Consider the following 24,000-nt stretch of genomic DNA (forward strand, 5'->3'; position numbering starts at 1 on the left):
CATCGGGCCGCCCGGCAGCCGCGCCAGGCCGTTAGGCCGCCATGGCCTCGTGTTGTAGGTCTTCCCAAGGCCGCCGAGCTGCCGTCGCGTTAAGCCACTGGCCATCGCCGCATCAGGCCGCCGCCGCATCCGGCCGCCGCTCTTCCTGGCCGTTAGGTCCCAAATCGTCCGGTCGGCGATTTTCCCAGCCGCCAGGCCCCAAGTCCTCCGGCCGCCGATCCTCCTGGCCGCCAGGCCCCGAGTCGACCAGCCGCCGATTCTCCCGGCCGCTAAGCCCCGAGTCGACCGGCCGCCGATTTTCCCGGCCGCCAGGTCCCGAGACGACCAGCCGCCGACTTCCCTGGCCGCCCCGCTCTACTCGCCAGGCCTCTCCGACTTCTCCGCCAGGCCTCTCCGCTCGGCTCTCCGTCTCTCCACTCTCCGCTCGCGGCCCCGCCCAGGTGGTCCCGTGGTCCGACGCGTCTTCTTCGCTCACCGACCCTCTCCTCCTACCAAACTCCGGCCGGCGAGCACCCCCGGACCTTCAAGGGCTCCCCATCTCCACTGAGGACCCCGCGGAGACTACGGAGCCGAAAGCAGTAGGTCCGCCATCACGCACATGCGCAGATTTTAAGGTTGAAATAGTTTATATCCAGGATGTGAGAGGTCTGTATGTATTTTCACAGCTCTCTTTCTGGTTCATGCAGTATATAGGTCCTCAACAGTAGGCAGGCTGGGTTGAGATTATTATTTTTTTGCAGTCCTAACTATCCGTTGAAGTCTGTGTCTGTCTAGTCTGGTTGCTGTGCTAAACAGACAATTATAGAGGTACAAATCACAGACTCAATAATTCCTTCTTACTATAAGATTTTTTTACTATAAGATTTTACTATAAGATTTTGGAATTAACTATAAAAATAAATAGTTCTCATGGGAACCAGAATTATTTTGGCTATCTTAGGTTCATAACAAAGATAAACAACTTTATGATTTTAGAAACTGAATACTAGAGTGTGTAAATACTCTAAGTAGAAGGGAAAAAAATACAAGCCTGCTTTTGGTATCAAGTAAACTGGGACTTTCAAAGTGACAGAAAATATCATAATATTGGAAATATTAATGGAAATCTTTGAAGAACTGAACCGGAAATTAATAGCTACAATATCAGTAGTGTCAGTAATGATGACTGACTCTTTGAACAAACTACATCCAAAAGATGTTAATGAGGGAATGACAGATGTGGAACAAATTTTATGTGGTAAAAGTACCACAGGTAGAACTACAAATGGCAGGCCAAGACAAAGAATTTTTTTTAAAAGTGAATGCTTTATTGGATATGCAAAAGAAACTGGATAAATTTTAAAAATTAAAGGGGTTCCAATGAAAATGTATGTACTTACTGTGGTTCCTAAATTTGTGGATAGTGTAATGTCATTTCATAGGGATTTTAAGATTTCTCATCAGTTCTTGCTTGAAGAATTTGTTTTTATTACATATCAACTGACCAGTTGAACTTCATAGTAAGTTGGAAGTAGGTTGATTCAATCAATCAAGCTACTTATCATTAACAGAGATTTCTGCACTGTTTTCAGTTATCTTTTACACATATCCAAAGCATTTAGATTTTAATCTTTGGTTTTAATTTATGTTTTAATGTAGATATATTTTTATGACTGTAAGCCACAAAGAGTTACCTTATGGTAATATGGGCAGTCAATTATTTATTTGTTTGTTTGTTTGCCTAGAATGGTTTAAAAAAAAGGAATAAGCTTTATTTCAGTATAGGAACATTATTTTTGAAAAAAATAATGAATGCTACTAAGAATAATTATTTGTGGAGGACCACAAATCAAGGATGCCCTCTCTCATTTCTCTTCTTTGCAAACTGCTAATGAATTTCTAATACAGATGATCTGAAATCATCATACAGTACAAACTGTTGGCATTAATCAAACTGAAATTCAGAATTAATTTGTATGCAGACATTTTTATTTTTTTTATTTTAGCAAGTTTTATTCCTGCTTATTTTACAAAGTATCAAACTTGACGATAAAGAAGAACAAATAAGATCATTTCTGTTTATAAACGTCAACAAGTTTATAGGCGAGTTTCATAAATTCTTAGCACTGCAACTCAAATATTTCTCTTCAAGTATTTTGAAATATTTTCAATGAAAAGCTAGGATAATTAATGACAAGAATCCATATCTTACTTTTGAAAAAAATAGAATACATCTAGGCAAGTGGAGAAAAGTCAGGCTATCATTCCTGTGGTGAATGGTTACAAATAAAACGATGATTCTTTGTTGCTTTCTTTTTCAGTCTGTACTCATTATTTCTTCATGTCTGTTTTCTTGTAGATATATTTGCCAATCATGAAAACATTCTAGATTTTATAAGAGATTTTAAAAAATGAAAGTACAGTAAATGGCAATTTGGAGGCTTTTTTTCTATATGGCTAGAGAAAACCAAAGAGATCATCGTTGATTTCAGAAAAGGCAGGCACAGCCACACTTCTCTGTGCATAAATGATTCACCTGTGGAGATGGTTACCAGCATCAAATTCCTGGGTGTGCAGCTAACAAGTAGGCTGACTTGGTCGCTCAACAGTGAGAAACTGGTGAAGTGGGCACAGCAGCGCCTGCATTTTCTGCGCCGCATGAGAAAAGCACATCTTCCTTCCCCTGGCCTGATCACTTTCTACAGGGGGACAATCGAGAGCATCCTGTCATACAGCATCACAGTCTGGTTTGGAGGCATCACTGCTTCAGACAGGAAGGCAGTGCAGAGAGTGGTGAGAATGGCCGAAAAGATCATTGACAGTTCCCTCCCTCCCATCCAGGACATAGCACAGAAGCGCTGCTTGAGCAGGATCCGTAAGATTATCTAGGACACTACACATCCTCTTCAAGACCTGTTTTCCTTGTTACCTTCTGGGAGGAGACTTCGTGGTATCCGAAGCAGAACATCCAGATTCAGCCAGTCAAAGTAAGGTATGTCGTAATTGGAACGCTTGAGAGTTCGAAGGAGGAAGGCAATATATAAGTTCTACCTGTTATAAATTATAAATAAACGATGCATATACATCCCTACACCCAGATATGTATACAACAAGTATCATACAAATCCACACACAGTACATAGTGTTTCACTTTGAGAGCGGGCAACTAAATTTCATTTTTTATGTATGCCATTGTGCCCACAGTATAAAAATGACAATAAAGGTTATCTTATCTTATCTTATCTTATCTTATCTTATCTTATCTTATCTTATCTTATCATCTTATCTTATCTTATCTTATCTGAACAGGCAGACATAGACACTGGAAAGGAGGACAAATAGGGGAGGGGGGAGATGTAATGATGATGATGATGATGATGATGATGACGACGATGACAACGATGTTGGAATGTGATGGAATGTGCACCTTCAGGAGCCGACAAAAAGAGACTTCTGGCAACACAAAACTTTCCCAGAAAGAGGTCTGGATTAAGAAACTGCACAAGCTGGATAGGAGGGGAAGAGGTTCAGGGTAGCCACACCCTAACACTTCTCAAGATATATTCAGAAAGTTAGAGCAGGGGTGTCAAACTGCCGGCCCACAGGCCAGATACATCACAGCAAAACCACACCCACCCCATTGCCAGCAATGGCAAAAAAAGTCTCAATACATCGCGACACGTCACATGACATTGCGAGTTTGATACCCCTGGCTTAGAGGATTTTAGCTGTTGTTTGGCAAAATTCTGTCCATTAGTGTATGCGAGTAAAGGTTTCAACTCGATGGGATCTCACTGTCTCGTCTCTGGGTTTAGGCCTGACAGGAAAGAAGGACGCACTGTTTAACTTTCTTGGCATTCGCAACAAAAATTACAGCAAAAAAAAAATGTATATAGGCCTACAGGTATACAAAGTTAATTTTTCTAGTATCAAAAAGAGTGGTTTTTCAACCGCAATATTTTTTGCAACAAATCTTTTTCAAGAATGTATGCTAGCAATATTATAGAATTGACAATGACAAGGTTTTGAAGAATATCACAAGTGATCCAAAGACTACAATGAACATAGATTTGAAAGGACTGGACTGAAGCCAAATGCTGGAATCAAGAAATAACTTAGATTCAACAGCCTAGATTTATGTTATTTTATCAACAGATGAGAGAGAAAAAGAAGCAGACAATTTACAAGGTTATAATACATAAAGGTTTGAATAACTACCGTTGTGAAAACAGTCCAAAATTAACAAAAAGCCAAATACTCAAAAAACCACACAATATTTAATATTAAGGCTATGCTTACCAGATGGAGGACAGGAGGACAAAAAGGGAATCTTGTCCACCTGGCAATTCTATATATAAATCATGTTATATAAATCAGGAAAAAACCATGAAATTCAAGGGTTGTGATAGAATTAACTTAGTAAAATTAATTTATCAATTCTTGCCCCTACATTAATACAAAAATATTCTCCTATTCATCCCTCTTATCTCTGGTAAATGTGAATGAAAATATTAACACATCACATCTGTGTGTGTGTGTGTGTGTATCTATATGTGTATATATGCATTTTGGTCATCTGCTGTAGGGAGTAACACCTGCAAAATGTAGGATAAATGGAAATGGCTTATTCCTTAGCTTAATCCAAAGTAATGCAGCCTTTTCATTACATTATTTATCCCAAACATGAAGGTCTTTAATCACAAAACCACAGAATTAGGAAAGATAATTCAGTTTAAGAAAATTCAAGATCCACTAGAGCAGACATGTCAAACACAAGGCCCGGGGGCCGGATGCGGCCCGCGAAGTGGTTTCATGTGGCCTGCGAACCCATCCTGGAAACAGTGAGGGAATGGCCCCCGCTGCCTTGGCCCTGGCCCAGGCCAGCCGGGAGCCAATGTGCAATTTTGTGGTGGCCATCTTGGCACTTGCCCCGATGGACCATGCCTTGGCACTTGCCACGGTCCCACCCCCTTCTGCCAGAGACCCTCAGATCTGTCCCACTCCTGCCCAGGCCCCCACAGGCATCCTTGACGCGAATGATGTAGAACTGGCTACACCCACCCAGTAGGCCACACACACTCCATCCACGCCCACCCACTAGGCTGCACCCACTGTGGCCACACCCACCTAGCCCAAGGGCAACTGCAATGCTGATGCGGCCCTCAGTGAAATTGAGTTTGACACCCCTGCACTAGAGCATTTCCGGCAGGTAACATTCAACCTGTCTTTGAAGATCTCTGGCCAAAAAGATGTCACATATATTGGTGACCTCTTCTACTGATTAATAGCTCAGAGAGTCAGGAAACTCTACTCTTGAGTTAATTTCAGAAATATTAACTACTACCCTTAATGTCATAGTTAATATCAAAACAAGATCCTTAACTAAATTTGAAAGAATTTGAAGAATTTTATGTAGCTCCAAAAGAGTTATCTAAGAGCTTAATTTCCAAAATTTATGGATAGTTACCTAGTGCTCAATTAAGAACACATTTAAGACTTAAATCTATGTGGGAGGATAATATCTGTCATTATTTGATTCGCAATCAACAGAAAATAATCTTAGTACATCTTCAAGAGACATTTTTAAAACCAATTTAGATGGTATTTCATGCCCATCAAAGTATACTAAATAATGACTTTTGTTCCATTTAAGTTGTATAGATATGGGGAAAGGGGAAGATCTAGTACATTCCCACACATGTAACTTACCTGCCAAAGATAAGAAGCTTCTTGAATGAAGTTTCACAAACTCAATTGATCAAAATGTTGAAAACTATGGAATACTGTTTGTTAACAGATATAAGTATTTAACATCCCAGTCACTTATTAATATTGATTTGGAGTAGCACAAATACTAATTAAATCCTCTAGAATATGATATGAATCTTATACTAAGAATAGCACAAAGTATGAAAAGAGCCACATATGGGATATTTATTCTATGTACAAGTTTCATCAATTAAGAAAATATTCTTACACGGAAAGACCAGGGTTGATTACATGATATTTTTTAACCTCTTTTTACAGTTTCAAAGTCAGTATTAGTAAACCAAGCAATGCAGTGCTTTTTTTGTAAAAAAAAAAAAAAAAAAAAAGGTGCCGGAACTCACACATGTCATACAACCCGCCTTGCCTACCCTACAAGGTTTACCTTTGTAGTTGAAAAAAAGACCCTTCAATTTTTAGTGTATCTAAAAGACTAGGATTTTGTTCAAGATAAGTTAATACTATTAATGTTATCATGCACTGTCTGGCTTTAAATTACAAAAAAGGCATTTTATTAATCTTTTGGGACATTTACCATTGGCATACCCATTTAGTTTAATGAGTGGAAATGTCAGTTTTCTATGTGGAATGAAATTGGCCCAATAAAACAAAATTTGGTTGCTTGTAAAAGATTGAATTATTTTTAAGAAGTTGTCAAACAAGGTGGAAAAATTTACATTTGGAGTTTAATATGGATATTGACTTGAAACAAAATAAAGTTGAAACTTTGTCAGTGAACAGATTACTTTTAATTTACCTTTAAGTTAAACCCAATTTAATAAATAGATCTGATTAAACCTCATACTGTAGGTCTACCTTTACATCTGACCAACACATAATTAATATATATTATTAATAATAATAATACCTCCAAATCACAAGACATTGGCTTTATTCTTATTCTTCCCCTCTGAAGTTTGAATATAAAGTATAAAAGACTAAAAAGAGATTTTCATAGACATCCCAGCCTTTTACCTACCCAAGGAACTGAAACAGCAAAGTTTCGCTGTCGGGCAAGCTTCCACGCCAGCCTCCTTTCTTTCCTCTCGCTTCACCTCTTTTTAGCCTCACACCCCACCTTCTGTAAGGAAAGGCAAAAGACTCGCTCACCCTCTCATGAAAGATGGCCTCCAAGTTTATGTGTGTCCCACCACCACCATCGGCTTCCATACCACATGGTCCGACCCAGCCAATCAAGCCACACTCTGGCTGTGGTGCTCCAGCGCCTCATGGTTCCTCCTAGAGGAGGCAGACAGCACCGGAGGGGACCCTGCTCATACCGTACCACCAGTAGGGCATTTTCAAAATCAAACAAGAATAGGAAGGGAAACAATAGGAAAAGAACGCAACTCTGGAAAATCCATCCAAAAAAGGTGCTGGAACTCCGTTCCGGTGTGTTCTATGACAAACAAAGCCCTGAAGCAATGTATTCTTTTCTAACTTAGCTTTTTCTTCTGGGGTATTTTTCACATCAGGCTTGGAAGAACTGACATCATTAGATTTCAAAAATCCTCCTAACCTTTTGACTTAACTAATAGCAAAACACTTTCAAAGGGATCTATTAATACTATTTCCAGGTATAAGGTAGACAATTAGTAACTATTAATTCATATTAAAGTCTGTGCATTCCCTTTCTTTCATGCAAAAGGAATCACATAATCAGAGAGGGGCAATTATGCTTTTATTGCACTGGAAACAAAATCAAATGGTTATTACTTAATTTACACCAAAAATAATCCTGCTTTTGACTTTGGCAACAAAATTATAAACAACATCATTAAAGACTAATCAACCTTATATTTTTGACCATTAAATTGTAATCACTGAACTCTTTCCATTAAACTGTAATCAGTGAAGACCATTAATTAGAAAGATCTTTGAACAAGTACAGTACTAAAATGCTGAAACTTACTCTTTTCTATAATGCCCTATGTTACACTTTTTCCACCTCTGGCAGAGACACATCGCCTAAAATCAATTTAAATTATAGAAAGGATGAGTATGTCAGGCAGTACCTAGGAAATTAGAATGCTAAGTGTTCAATTGTTATCTATCAGTTCAATGCCATTCACTACATTATAGTGCAGTGTGGAAATCAGCCCACAATAGCCGTGTATTTCTTTTAGCAGGAAGCACTGCCAAGGACAAAGACTTTGGAAATATTTTCTTTTGCAATGCAGGGATAGATATTTTTCTTATCTAATGCATAATTTTCTTATTGGGCACACATTCTTTACATTACATTTGCTACTTGATTTTTTTTAAAGCTAAGCAACTTCCTGTGAAGTGTGCAGATATCACACGTGTACCAAATCACAACAGGAAGAATGCTAATATTGCCATAAAGCTCTCTAGAAATTATGGCATACATCATATGAGATATTTCAGGCTTAGTTTACAACATCTTTCTTATTCAATTGCTGGACCAGAAAATCTTTTATATTATGGGATGAATTTATAGCATAGTAACACAAATCAATGTCCGGCACACAAAGAACTATTTATGGTGGATTTATAAAACATGGTACAAACACATAAAATGCATTCCTTATTATCATCTGAAAAAAATCTTTATGTGGATATTATGCCTGCCTCTACACATTCATCAGATAATCTGCACAACAGAGAATAGACTTTTTTAATTAAAGTGTTACCATCATAATCCTAAATGTTACATGTAACAAAAACATCCTATTGATAATATGGGAACATTATTTCTTGGAATGTATTTAAGATGCACTCTTTTCCTCCACATTCTCTATGGCTTTTATTCCCACAAAATCCAAGAAATAAATAACTTTGGCAAGGAGACAAGAACTGCTATTATTTTTTTTTTCCAGCCATCTCCTAAAAGCTTCTATTTATAACGCGTGAAAATATAGTCTAAGTAATATATTTGGAAATGCATGATACTGAAACTTTACTTATTCCCTACAAAAATAGCTTGACTTATTTTTTGCCCTTCTTTTTCAAATAACTATAAGATAAAAAAAATATGCAACTGATTTTAGAAAATATTATTCCATTAAAAATAATAATTAGAAAGTAGAAAAACCACACAAACTATCTAATCTCAGTTAGAAAAATACCTTCCACTACATCTTTTAAATATCGGTTAAAATCTTAAGGACAAGTGTTAACTGAAGATTGTGTTAAAGACTGGTACATTGTATTTTTAGAGTAAAGACAAGATTCAGAAATATTTAAAAACTGCAAAACTTCTTAAATTGGAGGTGGAAAAGCCATTTTTTCCCCATGATTCAGTACCATTTCCCTTATATTCTTTGTTTTCCTCACTTTCCTATTCTTCACTGCTAGGATGCTTCTTGAGTTACCTGGTGCATCTTCTGCTAATTGGGGATCATGAACTGCAATGAAGGACTACATAATATAATAATAATAATAATAATAAAGTTGGAAGGGACCTTGGAGGTCATCGAGTCCAACCCCCTGCCCAGGCAGGAACCCTACACCATTTCAGACAAACGGCTGTCCAGTCTCTTCTTAAAAACTTCCAGTGTTGGAGCATTCACCACTTCTGGAGGCAGGTTGTTCCACTGGTTAATTGTTCTAACTGTCAGGAAGTNCAGCATCTTTTTTACATCGTGGTGACCAAAACTGGATGCAGTATTCCAAGTGTGGCCTTACTAAGGCATTGTAAAGTGGTATTAATACTTCACGTGATCTTGATTCTATCCCTCTGTTAATGCAGCCCAGCACTGTGTTGGCTTTTTTGGCAGCTGCAGCACACTGCTGGCTCATATCTAAGTGATTGTCCACTAGGACAATATTATATTGTCCACTAGGACAATATTATATTGCCAATCAGATTTTGCAAATTCAGCCAACTGAGCATGACCAAAACTTTCTGCCAATCAAGAACCATGCAGAAAACAGGAGCACGTCATTTCACTTGATGGTTTGAAGAGAAATACAGCCAATTAAGAGAAAGAGCCAAAACAAAAATGCAAATTAAAAAGTAAACATTTCCACAAGCATGAGAAAATTACTAAAAGAGAGGAAGGCTGTTAAAATATTTCTGAGAAACATAAAGCAGTTTTTATACCACTTCAATAAAGACATCCAAGAAACTAAAATAAAAAAAATAAATGGCTTGACCACAAGTCATGGTAACAGATTATGACTAGTTATGCTGAATAATGCAATGGTTAGCCCAATTGGTTTAAATAAAAGCTGGTATGTATTTGGACCACAAGAGAATTATTATTCAAGAATTCGACAAGTGGATGAAACTAGAAGAAGCTACAGGAACAGTCATCCTAGAGAAGTTCCTAGACAACTCTGACAAATACTAAAAATATGCCTCATATGTCTGAGATTGTCTACTGTGTCAAAAGTGGCTGTGCCTCTTGCTGAGTGGGCAGCAAGAGGAATTTGGAATGATTATATTTATAAGACACAAATTTATACTGGAAGGCTGCTTGGAACTTCATTCATTAACATGAAAAAGACCTGCCATTTTCTCCACCAGTAATTGGCACCAAACGTCAAGTGAGATTTTGGTACATTTCCAATTTTTCCTTCTATAGTTTCAAGATTCCAACAAGCCAAGCTCTCTAACTTGCCTCAGGGAGAGGTAAAATGAAGGAGAAATGAACAGGCATTTCTAGGTCCATTGTTTAAATTTTGTATGTGTCATGGCTCATATGGAATAAGGTAGCACAACATTTCAAGAAAGTGTCTAGAAGCATTAAACCTGTACAAGGTCAACGGCAGGCAGGAGTTAGCTAAAATCAATGTATTTACACCTGTCAAAGTAAGGCTGGGCCAGGAGCATGCACACTTTAATGTGGACCTGTAGAATGTATTCTGCAGATAAAGTGCTTGAACTTACTGTCTTAAGTTTGAAGCACAAGTCTAAGATGTAGCAACAACCAAGGGTAACCTGTTTCAATTGGACAATTTAAAGCATGAGACCTAATGCCAGATTATATGAGAGGCATTCTTACAATACTGCTCCCACTGTAATTTTTTTTCCAAGATGGAAATCATGATCTATCTTATTTCTAGAATTACACCAACATACTAGCAACCCATTTCTTCTGCTTTCTAGTTTTGCTTAGATTGCATTGTGTCCACCTATTATTATTATTGTTTGCTTTATTTTTCTTACAGGGTACTCAGGCACAATTAACTGAGATTCATTTCTGCACTGTGATGTGGCCACTGCAACACAATAGGTACAATGTATTACAAAATTACAATTTAATTACAAATTACATTAATTTTAGAAAATCTATACATTACAAGAGGAAAGAAAGACTGAAATGTTCAGTAGGGTGAATTAAGAAGAAAATGCAGATTTAAATACAATGTTATACTAATTATTTAAGAACCGTCATAAATTTGAGAATATTCACACTTAATTTATTTTGTTTATTTATTAGGCTTGTACGCTGCCTATCTCGTCTAGAGGTTATTCTTGTACTTGTGAAATTCCACTAACTTGTCTCTCAGTAAAAATTACCTTAAGTCTGTCCTTGAGAGTAACTAGATGGAGAAACAAAGCCATCACTATTTTCAATAGACTCCTAATACTGTGATAAAGATTGGTATCAGACTTCATTAGCCCTGGTGGCACAGTGATCAAAGTGCAGGTAAATTCTGCCCACAGCCTGTAGTTTGATCCTGATGGGGCTCAAGGTTGACTCAGCCTTCCATCCTCCCAAGGTCAGTAAAATGAAGACCCAGATTGTTGGGTCAATAAGAAATAATGCTTCTACATAAGCACTATGGGGCAGTATATAAACCTAAATGTGATTGCTATTATTGTAAAACATAATAATTGCTCCTGGAACTATGTACAATATGCAAGACATTAGAATTAGAGAATCTGTTTACTATTCCTAATTTAATACTCAATTTGCTTATATTGGACTATAAATACACAGACATTCCCAAATGCATATGTTTCACAGGTAAGAAATAATACAGAAGATAGCCTACAATAGATTTTTCCCCAAAATCTGCATCCCTGTAAAATATATTAGATTACTATTCTCATCATCTATAGCCCTCACAACCACTGAAGAAAGGAGGACATGATGCAATTAGTAGTTCCAACACACAGGACAGGACTTACCTCTATTTTTCTGAAATTTTGATGCAACATGCACGGAAACAAATAAAATCCAAAGATAAACCAATGTTAAAAAATTAACATGTTGATTTCATTTGTTTTGTTTTGCATTAACACTCAGAAGAATGGGCTTACCAGAAACAGGAGAGCAAGATTAAAAACAAACAAATCTGAAAGGAAATTTCGTACCGCCACTGCTTTTACTCATAAACTCTAGGATGGCTTAAAATTGATCCTATGAGTATCCTTGCTACTTTGGACACACACAAATATCAGTGCTTGCTCTGATGGGAGAGGTGCAAGCTGACATCTCGTCCGATCAATTTAAATGGGAAGTACGAAGATGACTAGAATCACTCATCTCTTATAAGGGAGGAAGACAACTCAGGATTCAATAGACAATGTTTCTGTAATTGGGAAGCCAGATTTTGCTCTGTTGCTAGAGAACCTATAGGCCCTGCTGAACTATGGCTGAACCAGAAATGCACAGGTAGGGCTGTGCCAGGGAAACAACGGTGATCACAGGTATATAGAGATGGTGAATGCAAGGAGTAGCACAAACACCATATGAGTAGATGTCCATATCTGCGCACCAGGCCAGCCATGCAGATGTTGTTGTTGTTGTTAGTTGCAAAGTCGTGTCTGACCCATCGTGACCCCATGGACAACGTTCCTCCAGGCCTTCCTGTCCTCTACCATCTTCTGGAGTCCATTTAAGCTCACGCCTACTGCTTCAGCCACCTCATTCTCTGTCGTCCCCTTCTTCTATTGCCTTCAATCTTTCCCAGGATTAGGCTCTTCTCCAGTGAGTCCTTCCTTCTCATTAGGTGGCCAAAGTACTTGAGTTTCAACTTCAGGATCTGGCCATCTAAAGAGCAGTCATGGTTGATCTCCTCTAGGACTGACCGGTTCGATCGCCTTGCAGTCCAGGGGACTCGCAGGAGTCTTCTCCAGAACCATAGTTCAAAGGTCTCAATTCTTTTGCGCTCAGCCTTTCTTATGGTCCAACTATAGGCAGGCCTATATTCTATGCCTTTCTTATTTTATTATTCACTGACAATGCTTTGAAAAAAATACAAATATATTTTGGGGAATCTAGCCTTTTTAAAAAAATAAATCTGCAAAAAATGTAACCATCATAGCCAGATTAGATTGTATAGATTGTGAAAAATGCTTTTAGTTATATGGCTCTCCCACTCTCCTTCTGGGTGGTGAGAAACTCAGTAGGTAGTAGGTTTAAAATATCGCGGGGATGGGGGGAAAATGGAAAACACTGCAACAATGAGACAACAACATTGCCTTAAGGAGTCATATATAATACATTTTATTGTTCCAAATACTAGTGCTGACCTTTGGTCAGAAAATATATCCACGTCCAGAAAATATTCCCTAAATATAGTTCATTAATCAGAAACATGAGGCCCACTTTTTTTTTCTGTATCACAAGCAAAATGAACATCTGTTCACTTTTTGTCACATAGGTTCTCAATGCATGTGGGTGGGTGTGAACACAGTCCTTGATATGTAATATTCTTCCCATCTGCACACCAGGTGGCACTGCATAGTTAATCAGAAGATAATAATTGGCACAGGGTGATAATTTACGTTTTGGAGATAACAGTATAAATCAATCTTAGGAGTTTAAAAAAAAAAAGCACCGGGGCTCAGATTTCTAATTTTGCTCTTGTTGTGCAATTTAATAGTGATCAATGAGATTATTTGATGACACTATTGTTTCCAATACTATGTTAATTAGCACTGAACAATTACTCTGAGGTTGCCTGGATGAATGATTTGATTTTGTTCTAGCCGATACAAGGCTTTAACCTTCAGTTACAGAAAATTATATAGTATTTAAGCAAAGGGGAAGGAAATCATTTGTTTTGTTTTATTTGTGAAAAATGCTTTGGATAACATAGGAGTCGGTGCCACAGAAAATCTCTAAGAAGATAAAACTGGAGTTACAGGTGCCATCACAATTATGTAAAACATAAAAAAGAAGAATACTGTCAGAAAGCCTGAAAATTCCCACATGTTGGAATTGCAAAAACTCAAGATGAAGGAAGCTTCAGAAACTGAGGTACAATTCTCAAAAGTCCAGTGTCTCCTAATTTATACATTGGGCCTTTTGCCTTTCCCAGTACAGAAATAAGACAAATAGAACTTTATGGCTCAGCTTGTTCTAAGAAAATGTAACCTCAGTTGCCTCATTACAGAGTCATATGTCTGGCTATACTGTTCCAAGAACTCTCAATTTTAGCTGTAATTATCGGAGTTGGAAGCAAATGAATTAAAATTGCTCCTCCTTATGGTCACAATGCAGTGATGGTAGGAGTTACTGAAAATAACAACAACAATACAGAATTTTTTGAGCCATGCCCTCCAAAGTTACCAAAGCATTTGTTCATCCAACTGTGCACACAGTTATATATGGACCAAATAAAAATAGATTCAACTAATAATTGCCTATTCAATATTTCTGATATTCAGTGCTGATCCTTGAAGTATACTGTTAGAAGTAGCAGCAAATATAGCAAAACTCTGTATATAACAAGAATGTGAATTAATTTAAGAACACAAATAAATATCATTCTCTTTGGAGAAAAAATGGTGCAGCAGTAATTTTCAAATTAGGAACTTCCTAGTTCTGATCTAACTTTTTTACCGCAAATTCAGTTTAAAGTTTGCTTTCATGTGCACCTTGCTGTTCAGAAAAAAAAGTAGCAGTTTTAGGTTGTAGACTCAATGACAACCATTTTTTTTACAACAACTCACAACACCCTTTGACCTTTCAAAAATACCCCTTAAAAACACTGGAGGTTTCTGATTTATATTCTTTAATTAGTGATTGAACTGTCCTTAAAAATACAAAAAAACAATGGCAACTTGATACAAAATAACCTGTCAATGTACAATTTGACATGGAATGTCCTGACAAACTTACAGGGAAGTTATTATTATAGATTCTTAGGAGAGAAAATTGATATATTACAGATTTTTGCGAAGTTGTATACTTTATATCGACATCTTTTATTCAACCTCTAGTTGAATAAACCAATGGTATTTATATCACAATCAAGGTCAAAGCTTTTTCTTTCTTCTTTTCTTGTTAATTTGCTTTCAGAACTATTGTAATTAGAAATTCTGTAAATATTTAAGGTATTTTAGCAATGTATGCTAGCTGTGTGTGTATATACAGTATGCTCTATGCAGATGAAGCTCCAAGTTTCATGTATCCATATTATTTTTACTTCATTCATACAAAAGTTTGGTATCTTGAGTGACTGTTCTACAAATTGAGAGAAAATTAGATAATGCCATCTGGTTTCAGAAATAATTCTGACAGGTTTGGGGTTTGGGCTTTCAAGTTGTCAGCTATGTTCTGATTCTTTTGTTTGTCTTGGTATAAAATTTTTACAAAGTTCCTTCAACTGGTAAATATCAACTTATCATGAATGATTGGTACAAATAACAGAGGATCTAGGCAGATGGTCTAGAATTCCTTTCAGTATCCAAAGCAAGAGAAATGTGATTAAGGTGAACTTAACTTCAAAGTTCATTTACGTTGCAGGTTTTCTTATTTTCATTCCTTCACATTATTTTAAGCCAATTTATTTGCAACTAAACTATTTCCTTTGGCAGGACTCCTTTGAGATTCTCACTCCATAAATTACTGTTGCTCAGTGGGAAAAGTTTATTTAATTCTCTATATTTTCTGTCTTATCACTGGGTCTTTATCTTATCTTTGGTTATTGGAATTTTACATAGAATAAGGAGTTTGGCCCTTAGTTCATGAGTCTGTGTTCGATTTCTTTTGTTTATCTTATTGTAACAACTGCTAGGTGCTTTTTCAAGTGGTAAATTTGAATTCATCCCTAATTTTGGCACAAATGAAATAAGATTTAGACAGATGGTTCAAAATTCCTTTGAGTATCTGTGCAAGATAAATGTGATTAAGACAAATGTAACTCCGAGCTTGAGTCGTATTCAAGAAGCCTTTCTATTTTTATTCCTTCACTGATGTTAATTTATATGTACTAACCAATTTTTTTTGGCAGGGCCATCCTCTTGTCATTGCATAAATTACAGCTGCCTGTGAGAAAAGATGGAATTAATTTTCCACAGTCTAAGATTTATCACTGGACATTTATTTTAGCTTTATTTATAAACTGGAGTAAAGAATTTCAAAATGTAGCTTGCATGCATTCATATTGAGAGATACCGTATTTTTGATACCACCATAAAGTTGGTAATTGGAACTTTTGTTTTTTTTAGTGATTGAATTAAAGTGAATTATTAGTGCTTGATAACCAGCTCATACTTATGACTGGTTGCCAAGCATTCCATGATCATATAATCACTATTTGCATCTTCTCTGCCAGCTTCCCCAGCAAGTCAATTGGAAAGCAGCAGAGAAGGTGAAAGTGGAGGGGGATGGAAGTGAACTGAAATCCTTCAGCGGGCTGCAGGGTGTGGAAATAATAATAATGATGATGATGATGATGTTGGAAGGGATCTTGGAGGTCATTTAATCCAACTCCCTTTTCAGGCAGGAAACCCTGTACCACTTCAGACAAATGGCTGTCCAGTCTCTTCTTAAAAACTTCCAGTGTTGGAGCATTCACAGCTTCTGGAGGCAGGTTGTTCCACTGATTAATTGTTCTAACTGTCAGGAAATTGCTGACTGCAATCAATAACTGATCTTAAAGCTGAAAAAATGAGAAACTAAGAAAATCAAATTTATCAAATAGTCCATCTCTACTGAAAACTGGAAAATCCTAAGATTTCTTTCATCACAACAACTCGGTTGCATTAAGTATATTTAGTATATACTTGACTACAATTAAGTATATTTAGCCGACAGAAGTTATCACAGTAATTGTGATGGAATGTGCAGCTGGAGAAGAAAAGAAGGGTGAAAATTGACAATAGCACCATGGCATCCCAGGGAAGAGGCCATACATTGCAAAGAGGAGATTAAGCAAAAGACTGTACAACCCTAAACTGGCCGGGGGAGGGTCCTTTAATTCCTCCAGGCACTATGAGGGAGGGAGGGTGTCACCACATAGTTAACTCACCATGGGCTGAGATGGACAACTGAGACGGACAACTGAGCATACTGATGAAATCTCACCCCATAGTGACAGATTATCTAACCCAGTGCCTTCATGTGACTGTAAACAGAAGGGGAGAAAGTACTGAGAAAGTACTCAGAGCAGCAGGTAATGGCCGTTCCACACTAAATGAAAACAGCCACAGAAGAAGGAAGTGAATCAGGACAACACGGTGCCCCCTACTCCCAAAGCTGCTCCAGAGGATACAATGGTCAATAGTATTGAAGGTCACCGAGAGGTCAAGTAAAGAGAAGGTGGACTCATTACCCCCATCCAAATCCCACCAGAGATCATCATAAAAGGTTATTGACGTTATTCTTGATGTATTTAGAAACAGCGACCTTTATGAATGTTTATAGATATCTTTGTTTGGTGAGATGGAGAGAAATGAACTTGATGTGAATTATATTAGATTGCTCAGTTTATAATGTTCTAGAATTATAATTTTGTAAGTCTTTTGTAATCAGTATAGTATAACAATACCAGAATACCCAGAACTTTGTTCCCCAAAGCAATAATCAATGATAGATAACAATATTATTTATACATGCAACTATATAAATATGTCATAGCCTAGTATCAATGGTTTGCCTGCAAGACATTTACCTTACCAACAGAACCCTCTGTTTTAGCAGCAGGAAGATTAATCAAACTCTTTGGAAGTAGTTTTCGTTGTTATTTTTACCACCGTTCTCTGAATGACAGAAGGAATGTCAGCATTTACAAAGAACCAGTAGGGTATCATCTGATTAGCAAGCAGAAAAAGGGGGATATCAGTACAATATATCTGTCTAAAAGTGTCCACTGTGGCAAGATCTTCTACAAGGCAGAAAGCTTTGAAAATTAATATTTAGATTCATTATATCCTTTTTCAGACTAGGCCATGGAATTAACCCATGGCATTTTTCTTCACTTTTCTAAATAGCAACCAATAATTTTAATCTACATTGTTCATACCAACCCTAATCAATCATAATTATAATAAGTGGGGTTTTTTAAAAAACAAAATCAGTATAAATAATTAAGAACCATGTGAAATGTATTAATTATTATGGTGGGTTACACAATCAGACAGATGTTTAAAATGGATTTGGCATTTATATCTATCTACCTGTCAAATCCTTCCCAAGGACATGAGATAGGCAGAGGTTGTTTGATGGTGTTAAAAGTATTGTTGAAGGATGTAAACTGTTTAATAAATTATTATTATATTGATTGGTTGCACAGTCAGCCAGATGTTTAGACTGGATTTGGCATTTTTGTTCACCTGTCTTAAATCCACATGGGCTAGGCAGATGTTGTAGTTTAATAATATTAGTGGTATTGTTGCGGATGTAAGCTGTTCCAAGGAAAGCTGACTTTTGCAATTGACTAATGGTGATTTTGTCAATGCTGATGGTGTTCAAGTGGTACTCCAGATATTTTGGGATTGCACCCAAGGAACCTATTACTATTGCTATTATCTTTGCTTTCTTTTGCTACTTTTATCCGCAGGTCTTTGTATTTTGCTATTTTATTCAGTTCTTTCTCCTCTTTTCTACTGTCTCCAGATACTGCCACATCCACTAGCCAGACTTTAATGTCTTCTTTCTTCTTATTATTAACTTCTCAATAATTTGCAAAACTGGGCTCAGTAGATGTCATTTAAGAGACAGCTAATAAAGAATAGTGGCAAAGCTGAGAACTATCTTCATTAGTTTTTTCTCTTATGTAAAATTATTTTTAGAAGAAATATATGCCTAAAAAAATTAGTAATTTGGAAAAATCAAAGTCATGAAGGGAAAAAATAGCATATTTTTGGTGTCAGGAGCATAAAAATCTGTGAAATGTATAGCTAAGAAACATTTAAGTTAAGAAAAACAGAATTGTTGTTTGTAAAATTTGGAAATACTTTCTCATTGGAATCAAGAAAAAAATCCTATTTATTTCAAGGTTGCTACTTTCCCAAATCAATTGTTATGAAGTATAGACACACAGGGCTCCAGGCAACTGAGTTTTACTTCTTTTGTCTTTTTGTTTCTGAAGAAGCAAAAGAATAATTCAATAGACATCCAATATTCATTAAATATAAAAAAGAAGAAAGCTGTAATTGAATGCACCAGAGTTTTGTCAAGACTGATGTTCTTTTAACTGGGTTTTGCTGATCTTGGTAGCATTTATCATCAATGACTGTTGTATTTTTCTCCTCTTCTTTTTCCAAATAAATCTCATAGCTTAATGATTAATTTATAAACTTTATGGCATTTCTTCAAATAATTGAGCATTAAAATAATGGCAATACTAAATGAGATAAATGTGGTTAACACCAAATGCATACAACGATTATTTTAAAACTCAGCATCTGTCAGCTACAACTTTTAGGTTCTATCATTAAAAAAAAAAGTAAAAAGAATAATCACACAGGTTTTGAGACTAATGAAGATTTTAAAAATAGGTGTGTTTTTAAGCGGGTACAAATTGTGACCTTAGTTTGGTCCTCATGTGGTCACTGCTACAAATGGCTACATATATACACAGGATTGTGTGTAAAAAAAACACACAAAACACTATAATAGGCAGAAAACTATTCCTGTAAGACTTGAAAAAACATGATTTACATCTGAATTGCTTACCATGTTGGAAATTGAGACACGGTAAAATAGTACTAAGGAGAGGTAAAACACAACAACAAAACAGGAAGGCATTCTTTTATCACAAATATCAAAACGTATATCAGAATCTGATGCCACGAATTTATGTTTAATGCTTATAACTGTCTCTTCCATTCACTTATTGTCGGGGGCCTGTGTAAGTCATTAAATGACTGCCAGGGAGTCATGGAGTCACCGGCAATCACCTGTATGAAAAAATTAGCTGCAGGTTGGAAGCCAGCTAGGCCCATTGGCGCATAGACCCACTACTCACCCCACCATGCCTGGGTCCGCTTACCTTTCCATCCCTTCACTTCAACCCCATTCAAGCCCTATTCTCACGATGGTAAAGAAGGCGCCTTCTCCAAATCACATGATTTGGAGAAAGGGCCTTCCAAACCATCATGAGAACAATGGCATTTGCTAGCATTTTTTTCTTCTGGAGATGAAAATACTATCGAAGCTGGCATTCTGAAAGAATGCCAGCTTGGATAGCTTTTCCATCAGATCTGAGATCTGTTCCTCCAGCACATGGGAGAATTTGCCGTCCCTCATGGAGGGGAGGGAAAATCCCTTGGCGTGCTGGGGGCATGGACCTCAAATGGTCCATCCCCTCCATTTGCAACTTTCCTTGCTGGCTCCCCCAGAAGCTGGCACAGAAAATTGCAAGGGCAATCACATAATCACAGGGTACTTGGCAATCGGTCATAAATGCAAACAGGTTGCCGAGCATCCTAAATGCAATCATGTGACTGGGAAAAGAGTGACACGAAGTTTTACGATGCCTAGAAGTACTTTACAGGCAATAAAGCATCCATTCCGCTGTTGTGACTGTGAATGTTTATTAAAAGAACAGTCCTAAGTCGAGGACTACCTATATTTATCCAAAACAGATTTTCAGCTTAATCCAGAAGCAAACCTTATTTCGGTATTTATTATATTTTTGTTCGCTTTCGAGAAAAAAAGCATTGTCTGATTTATTCGTGTATCACATTTCATTTTTTTGAAAGGCATACAGTAAAAGAACAAAGAATGAATCCAGCTGTATGACAACCTCATTCATATGGAATTCACACTAAATGCAATCTCTTCCCTTTGACTAAACATGAACTTCCAGCATTCCTACATGCAAGCTGCGGGATCCACAGGGAATCAGAAGGTTAGTTTGGAAGTGGCAAATCTAACAAAAGAAAGACCTCAAAGGTTCTTATTACTGCCATATTCTCTTTCCGATCACTCCTAACCAGTTGCTTTTTGCAACTGGGTCTGTTCTGTCAATAGGCAGAACAAGGTCATAATATCTATTTTCTGGCGTCATGAAAGACAGCAAATTGTTAATTCTTATTGAGCTGCCTCCAAGCATCCTCATGTTTATAGCTAATGCCAATTAGAATCTTTGATAGCTAATTTGTAGACTCTAACCTACATAGTTTAGACTGCAATGGTTAAGTGGTTTAGGTAGCAAAAGGTAAAGGTAGAAGGTTTCCAGTTGTGTCCGACTCTAGGGCACAGTGCTCATCTCTGTTTCTTGGCCAAGGGAGCCAGCATTTTATGTGGTCATGTGGCCAGCATAACTATACGTCAAAGGCACATGGAACGTTGTCACCGTCCCACCGAAGCGGTACCTATTAATCTACTTTCATTTGCAAGCTTTCGAACTGCTAGGCGGGCAGGAGCTGGGGCAAGGAACGGGAGCTTACCCTGTTGCACGGTGCTTGGATCTTGAACCCAGGCTGTCAGTTTTCCAGCTGATAAATTTAGCGTCTTTAACCGCTGAGCCATCCTGCCCCCATAGGTAGCAAGCATGGTAATATTTAATGCCAGCAACAAAGAAAGCCACCACTCAGTACTTGAAATAATGTGGTTCACCCTGAATTTTATAGATCTTGATTTTCACCTCCGCCTTAGTTCATAATACTTTAGTTTGGACTTGAGTTCACAATAACTACCTGTCTACGAAAGATAAACTGAGATCCAGAGGTTCTCAGGACAAAGGCAGCAGTTCTGTCAATAATCAACAGTCCCTGGGTTTCAAAGCCATGAAGAGAAGTCCATTAGAATATAGAAAAAAATGGAAGGGACAATATATTTAAACTGCCAAGGGTATATGTGGAAATGATTCCTGGGGCTGACAATCAGCTATTCCAGGGGTATCAAACTCAATTTCATTGAGGGCCGCATCAGCATTGCGGTTGCCCTTGGGGAGGCATGTGGGTGTGGCCTACTGGGTGGGTGTGGCCTACTGGGTGGGTGTGGACAGAGTGGGTGTGGCCTATTGGATGGGCATGGCCAGCTTTACATCGTTCACATCAAGGGTGCCTGTGGGGGCCTGGGCAGGAGTAGGACAGATCTGAGGGTCTCTGGCAGAAGGGGGTGGGACCGGGGCAAGTGCCAAGGCATGGTCCACTGGAGGAGCCTCACTGCCTGCTGAAACACCTCTGCCGAAGCCAATCAAGTTGGATATGTGAAGTAGGTGAGGGCCATTTGCTGGCCACTTCCAGGCGATGGTGCATTTCTTCATTCCTTACAAAGGGTGACACCTCCCCAGGGGGCGGGGCTGACACGGCAGGGGCTGGTTCCTCGCTGTTTCCAGATGGCCTTGTGGAGCTAAGACTGAATGTGTTTCAGCATAGATGGCCACCACAATGGCTCCCGGCTGGCCTGGGCCAGGGCCAAGGCAGCGGGGGCCGTTCCTTCACTGTTTCCAGGTTGGCTTCGCGGGCCACATGAAACCACTTCGCGAGCCACATCCGGCCCCCAGGCCTTGTGTTTGACATGTCTGAGCTATTCAATGAGACTTCAGCCTAGTTGCAGTAAAGTTTCTTATTTAGAGTACTGTGTACTGTCCTGGTTCTGGGAGACTTCAGAACAAACCAATCCTAGCAGCAAATTAAGTCACATAAGTTCTGGACAATGAGATTTACTGCAGATTCCCAGTATGGAATGTTTGACACCATTCCTTTTTCTAGATATTCAGAGACATCGTGCTTTTCATTATGGCATTTCTATTTTGTTATGTCAGAGTAGGGGTTTTTAACTGCTACTGTCATGTCACAGATAGGGATTTTGCTGCTAAGGACTCTGGAACTTTCTCACCAATACACGCAAAGTGAAACCCAAAAGTCAGGCAAAAAAAAAAAAAACATCAGTCATGATATTTTCTAGAAAACCTGTAATATGGTTGAGAAAATTCAAAATGGGGAAAGCTGTTCCTTATATAATAAAAGTTAACTAGAATTGATTAATTAATTAACCACTTTTTAAAATCTCCCTCAGGGGGACTCTGGGTGGCCTACAAAAATATTAACTTATACTGTAGATAAAATCAAACTGTCTGATTTCCTTGCTGCAGTATAAGTGCTAAATATAAAAATGCTTCAGCTCAAAAGTAGGACCAATATTCATACGCACAAAATCCCATAATTTACATGCAATTTTATTCCTTGGCCTGTCAAGGTGGAGTGGTAGTATTGAATATTGAAATGGATTCTCAAACAAATTCTTGAAAAGTTGCTGTCAACCCAAAGCTCAGAAGACCAAATTTTGACTCAGTATAAGGCAACTTCATAAGTGTAGTTTATTATAACTAGGTCAGGTTTAGGACAAAATAATGAAAAGAAATTGAGCTTTTGATTTCTGCGTTTCCTTGACAATATTTTTTCCCTTGCGATGCAACTCCTAACACATTTCCAAGTGTTATTTATCTGAATAATCTCAATACATAAAAAAACATGGTGCGCAGTTTAGCTTAGCTCTTGGTTATAGATAGAATCAAGCTCTTTAAGTATTCCTATCTAATTTCTTCCCCAAGCAAAGGGTATAAAGAAGAATGAAAGGTACATGGCTTGTCAAATGGATTAAATCAAGAGGGATGGTAACCTGGCACATTGCCTCATGTACAATTATCAAGAAATATGACCCCATGGAAATTTGTACGCATGGAAGGCCTCAAACAATGAACGGATTTAGGATTATATAAATCACAATAGTCTGTAGTATAATCACATGAGAGAACAAACCTGCAAAGCTTATTATACTGAATACCCAGATGGAGAACAACAGTTGTTGCTGTACTCAGAATTACCACTCTTGTAATCAATAACAAGAAAAAAAGAACAGTTGGGCAACTTGTTTCTTATTATGTTCACTTAGGCAACGTCTAGATCAATAAAGAGCATTAAGCCTCATACCTCTCTTGGCTGTGCATACTCAATTTGCCCAGTGTATGCTGAGGACGGATTCGGTGGTACATTCACATTCCTTAGCAGATAAATATGCATATCATTTGCAGAGTCATCGTTTAAATGCCAAACAAATCTCTACAATCTTGCAAAAATGGGAAGAAAACGTTCCACTAAAGTAGCATTATTATTTGCTGCAGATTGTTGTATAGATGGTTAAATTTTATCTT

At 37.7% G+C, this 24,000-nt stretch overlaps 1 protein-coding gene across 1 annotated transcript in view; it reads right to left on the reverse strand.

The window, feature by feature from the left end:
• Positions 1-24,000, reverse strand: part of DPYD (dihydropyrimidine dehydrogenase) — a 518,537-nt gene that overhangs the window by 346,134 nt on the left and 148,403 nt on the right. The window lies entirely within an intron of this gene.

Source organism: Protobothrops mucrosquamatus, unplaced genomic scaffold (genome assembly GCF_001527695.2).
Source record: "Protobothrops mucrosquamatus isolate PMUCROS unplaced genomic scaffold, P.Mucros_1.0 scaffold96, whole genome shotgun sequence".
NCBI classification, from domain to species: Eukaryota; Metazoa; Chordata; class Lepidosauria; order Squamata; family Viperidae; genus Protobothrops; species Protobothrops mucrosquamatus.